We start from the raw sequence: 5413 nt of genomic DNA on the forward strand, positions 1-5413 counted from the left end.
GCTCGCTGCTGCTGGGAGAGGCAAGGCTCTCCCAGGAGAGGCCAAGCACTTCGACTTCCTTTGGGCTGCAAGGACATGCTGATGGTTTCTGTTGAAACTACCACCACCCCTCTGCTTGCTTTAGTCTCTACAGGGCTTTAACATGCCAAGAGCAGTTACTTCTTGGCTCCATAAGCAGGGGCTTCTCTCCTTCACACCTGGGACTTTGGTCTGGGTACCGGGACCGCACATCTGGACAGCTCCCCGGGCTCTGCACCAGCCCTGGTTGTGAGATGGCTACTTTCTGGTTTTGGCATATGGGCAGGAACTAGCCTGGGCCATGGGAATAAATGGCCAGGGGAGGTTTGGCTGGGTCCCCCTTTCCTCTCAGCTCTCACACTACGGAGCCCCGCTGGACCTCTTACCAGTAACACACAGGGGCCCACGAGAATCCTTAGTCCAGTCCACCCGGGAACTGTGGGAGACATCATTTCAGAAGTTTACATATCACCCCTGTAGCAAAAACACGTGGACTCTGAAATCTACTGACATGGCAAAGAACAGTCCTTAATCCAGACGAGCAGCAGTCATGTAGCATTTTTTTCCAAATCTAAACCTCTAACTCAGACCCCAACAACACAAGCTGAGCGCTGGGGCTCCGTGGGGGGAGGAGGCGCACCGAGGAAACTGCTGGTCACTGAGGGTAGGTCTGAAGCTAAACGTGCTGGGACCCAAACTCGGGGTTCTTCTTTGTTCTTTGGAAACGCACAGAGGGGAATCCTTGCCTCAGGATAGAAATGTAAAGCTGAGAACAGCCCTAGGCGCCCGTGTCACTTGGAGGCTGGTCCTCTCTCCCACAGCCACCTGCTGTCCGGCCCAACTCGCAGCCTATTTTCGTACCGGCTGTCACATCCTCCATCCCTCTGGGCACACAGGCCTTATTGTCGCGGCTTTTGCTGTTTCGCACTCCCTATTTCTGCGTGGTTTCTTTCTCGATTTACTGAACTCACTTGCAAAGTCAAAGTCTCTTTAATCACCCGATGGCTTCTGCAGCATCCTCTCCCTCACCCCCTCCATTTCCTTGTCACTTGTTCTCATCACTTTCTCTCCCCCTCCCCCATTTGCAATTCTTGGAGAATTGGCAGAAGTCACTTGTAACCGAGGGTGAGGTGAGGCCACTTCCCCAGCCTAGAACAGTGAAATGCACATGTGTCCACGCCTGGGGGAGACAGGTGGTCATCTCCTGACCTTCCTTCTGTGTCTCTGAAGGCCATCAGAGAGTTCAATTTGGTGGACAAGGGTGTGAAGATCAAAAGGAATGGTAACATCTATAGCCTTAACGAAGGCTACGCCAAGGACTTTGACCCTGCTGTCACTGAGTATGTCAAGAAGAAAAAGTTACCCCCAGTAAGTGAGGGGTCTGGGGTGGGGCTGAGGCAGTGTCCGGACATCTGGCATCAGGGGCAGCTCTGGAGGGAGGAGGTGTCCTCTGAGGAGAGAAGGGATCCTGGGATTAAGGGCCTTAGACCTCATTTGGGCTTCTTGAGTTTTGTGGAAATCTATTGATTCATGATTGACCTTTGAGGTGAAAGAAAAGAGGGATGGAAGTCGGTTGGATTTTCATCTGCACCAAGCCCGTGATTAAGTTCTCATCTCCGCACTGGGGACTGAAATTTTTGTGCTGACATCTCAAAATGGGACAGTCTGTGTCAGCTCTTGCAACTTTCTCTTGGCAGAATAAAATCTGAATGATAAACTCACCCAGATGCATGAGTGTATAGCAATGAGGCATTTTCCTCTCCACAGGTTCCTGGTCCCAGATGGTTCAAAGTGTGGTTCTCCCACCCCGGCACCAGCCATGCAGTATGTGTCCATCTTGGCCTAGATGGCTTTTACCAGTCTTCTCAGGAATGAGAATGTCTATCTTAGTATCTGCCTAAGGAGGGTACAAACTAGTGACTCTAAAGAGGAGAAATGGCTGATTAAAGAGCTGGCTCTGCATGGGAATAGCTGATGTCATACCCTTTGTTTAATTTTTTTTTTTGTTTTATTCTTTGGGATTCATTGAAGGTACAAAAAATTAGGTTACACTGATTGCATTTTTGAGATAAAGTCCTGTAATACCCTTTCTTCAAATGCACAGGCACCTACTGTTTTCCTGTTGTTCCCATGGTGTTGGAAGTCCTGAGAGCTGGCCCCAGGCTCTTCCTCCAGCTGAATCAGCTCCTTTAACTTTCCCTCCCCCACCCTGCATACACTCTCACTAGTCCTGCAGGCTCCTCTGCCAGGTCTGGTGACAACAGCACTCCCCTCTCCTTGTTGCTAAGCCTTGACTTGAGCAGTGTCCGCTCCCTAGGTTGGCAGAAATCCTTCTTGACCTTTACAGTGCTACTAAATGGCACAATTCTTGTGAGGCTTTCCCCGACCCCAGAGATAGAGTCAACCACACTCTCCTTGGGGCTTCTGTGGGTGATGTGACCTCTTGTGAGCTGTTTTCATTGTTCTACTTTGTGCTTCACACATCGGAAGGTGCCCAGTGAATGGCTGTGGAATCAAACACACACAGGGGACACAAAGGGAACTCACTTCCTTTATTTTCTACAACCCTGGTCATTGCTGTTCTTAACCTTGCAGGATAACTCAGTTCCCTATGGTGGGCTCCATGGTTCCGATGTTTAACGCACTCTGGTCTATGGTGGGATCTTTCTGTACCCCGCTAACAAGAAGAACCCCAGTGGAAAGGTAAGCACATGCCCTGGAGAGTGACTTACAAGCAGTAGATTGCATTTCCAGCCTGAGGGATTTGATTTAGGAAGATAGAAAGGTTATGGTAGCTGTTATCCTCTAGTAAGTTGCTAAGGATGTCGGTGATATACTCTTTTCTAGATTACAAGGAAAGCCACGCGATACTAACTAAACATAAAAACGGTCTCCTGGAGAGACCTTCCAGTGTTTTGGGAAAGAGAATTAATGCTCAGGAGGGAGACTAAGCATCCAGAGAGTTTCCAGTGGGTATGTGGTTTGGCTTGGGCAAGGTGAATTCTATTCATAAAGGGAAATGAAACAGCCCAGGCTCATTTCCAAGGCAGCAAGTCCAATACGTATCCCAAATAGGAGTCTTCTTTGGTTGCTTTCAAAAAGCATAAAATAGAAATGACTAATGAGCTGATATTTGCTACTTGGGAAATGCTACCTTTTAGGGAAGTAACGAATCTTTGGGTAAACCTATAGCTTTCAGGTGAGCTGTTTCCACTGACCACATAGCCCCAAGGCTCACAGGGTCCCCAGGGTGGGCTGTGCTGTCTCACACTGGGTAAGAAGCACCTGCTTTCCTTCCCCCAGGGTGGCAGTGTGCCCCCTCCATACAGTGTCTAGTTTATTTTCACCTTTGCTTTTTTTTTTTTTTTTAAACATGAGAGAAGCAAATTCCTCATTGCCATTCAATCATTCGTCTGATTGACTTTATCATTTGGATTTTCTTCTGCCAAGAAAAAGTGGCAAGAGCTGACAAACACAGTCCCATACTCTCCTTAAGATAGTTAGACTTCTATATATTTGGATGTAGTGAGAGCTGTTTGCTGTGAATGGGGTGCAGTCTGCTGAAGGCACCCTTATCTACCTAGAATGCCATTTCTGCCGCAGCACCTCACACACCCCAGCCTATCAGATTAGCCTGCCTTACAGTACTTTTCTCAATGCCTCCAAAAACTGTTCCTGAACACACATATTAAGGCTCCTCCTTTATTCCCCCCAGATTTTCCAATCTGGCCATGACACCTACATGAAAATAGAGTTAGGAAACACCTGCAATGTCGCTCAGTAGGCAGGCTGCATGAAAATGCATAACGATAAAAAGTTAATATTTAACATAACTGCCAAGATGTATAACATACAAAATTCCAGCCCTCGGGCCTTAGGGGAGTTGTAAAGGGAATTCATACGGGGTTGCAAACAATATTATACTGTTGGGAGGAGCCAGTCTGCTCTCCAGATGTCTGCAGCCAGACACTACCATGGATTTTTCTGATGCTTTTAGAATAGCCTAAGCTCCATCCAAAACACACACACACACACACAGTCACTCATTAAGTCCAGTTTCCATGTTGTAAAGAGAAGGGACTCATCAGTTCTGCCAAAATGTCATTCTGCATCCAGGTGGTCTGTCTCGAATTTGCATCAGGTAATCTACTGTGGGTTCAGGCTAACCGTTTCCTTTCAGATGTAACCTGGGCTGGGAGGGAACTTTCACAACCTCATAGTAGGAAAGAGGGACTATCGGTTACTCCCACCAGCTCTGCACTACTTTGCTACAGAACAAATCCCCTCTCTATGTAATACCTCCTGTATGAGGGGGCTGCTCTGGTCTAGTTTTCCAGCTGAGGCTGCTGTATGAGTGTAACCCCATGCCTTACATCAGGGAGAAGGCGGGGAGCGTGGCTACCACGGGGAAGGAGGCTGTCCTAGACATCCTTCCCACTGACATCCACCAGAGGGCGCCATTCATCTCGTGGTCCCCGGACAACGTGCAGGAGTTCCTGGAGGTTTACAAGCAGCACTCTGCCAAGTGAGGGGCTGGCCGCGCCCACTCCGGAAGGAGTGTCTTCCACATGGACCTTTGTCTCTTATTGTGCTCCCCTGTTCTGGCGGTGCGTCCTACGTCCCTAGACAGCAGAAATAAAAAGTGTGGCTGCTTTCCCCCTCAAATGCTGTGTAATGCCTGGTGCTACATAGCAAAATGCTGTCTCCGTGATGTTACTGGTGGGCAAGATGTATGTTGAGCGGATGGAGGAGAAATAAACATGTTCTTCCTTTTAGGGAAAGGTCTTCAATTTTTTGTGTCAAATGATGATGGTGATGATAACAGCTCACGTATCTAACCTTTGGTAGCTTGTGTGATCCTCACAACAATCTTATGGATTAGATACTGTGAAGAACCCATTTTCTAGATGATGAGACGGGGGACCAAGAGGAGAAGCAATGGGCTCCAGGCCTCCAGTCAACGACTGGCAGAGCTCTGTTTTTTTTTTTTTTTTTTTTTTTTGCAGTTTTTGGCTGGGGCTGGATTTGAACACACCACCTCTGCATATGGGGCCGGCACCCTACTCCTTTAGCCACAGGCACAGCCCTCACAGAGCTGTGGTTTGACTCGAGGCCATGTGATCCTGAGCTAATGTGTTGCTTCTCTCACTTGTTGTCCCATTCCAGTCTTGCTGGGCAGAGCTAACCTGCCCAGGCTGTCGGTGTCCCCCTAGAAACGGGAGCGCTAGTAGCTCAGCCATGGCCCCTGTGCATAACCATCTGAGTCACAAATGAAGGTTTACATTGGTACCCAATGGCGAGTTTCCTATAAAAGCACAACACTGTATTGAACTCATAAAACCTAATAATTTTTGAGATCTAGTTACCATAAGGGAAAGGATTCATCAAAAGAACA

At 48.1% G+C, this 5413-nt stretch overlaps 1 pseudogene; it reads left to right on the forward strand.

Annotated features, from left to right (window-relative positions):
- The first annotated feature begins 319 nt into the window (after positions 1-319).
- Positions 320-4547, forward strand: LOC128574179 (fructose-1,6-bisphosphatase 1-like; annotated as a pseudogene).
- The last annotated feature ends 866 nt before the right edge of the window (positions 4548-5413 follow it).

The sequence above is a fragment of the Nycticebus coucang genome, chromosome 21 (assembly GCF_027406575.1).
Source record: "Nycticebus coucang isolate mNycCou1 chromosome 21, mNycCou1.pri, whole genome shotgun sequence".
In the NCBI taxonomy this organism is placed as follows: Eukaryota; Metazoa; Chordata; class Mammalia; order Primates; family Lorisidae; genus Nycticebus; species Nycticebus coucang.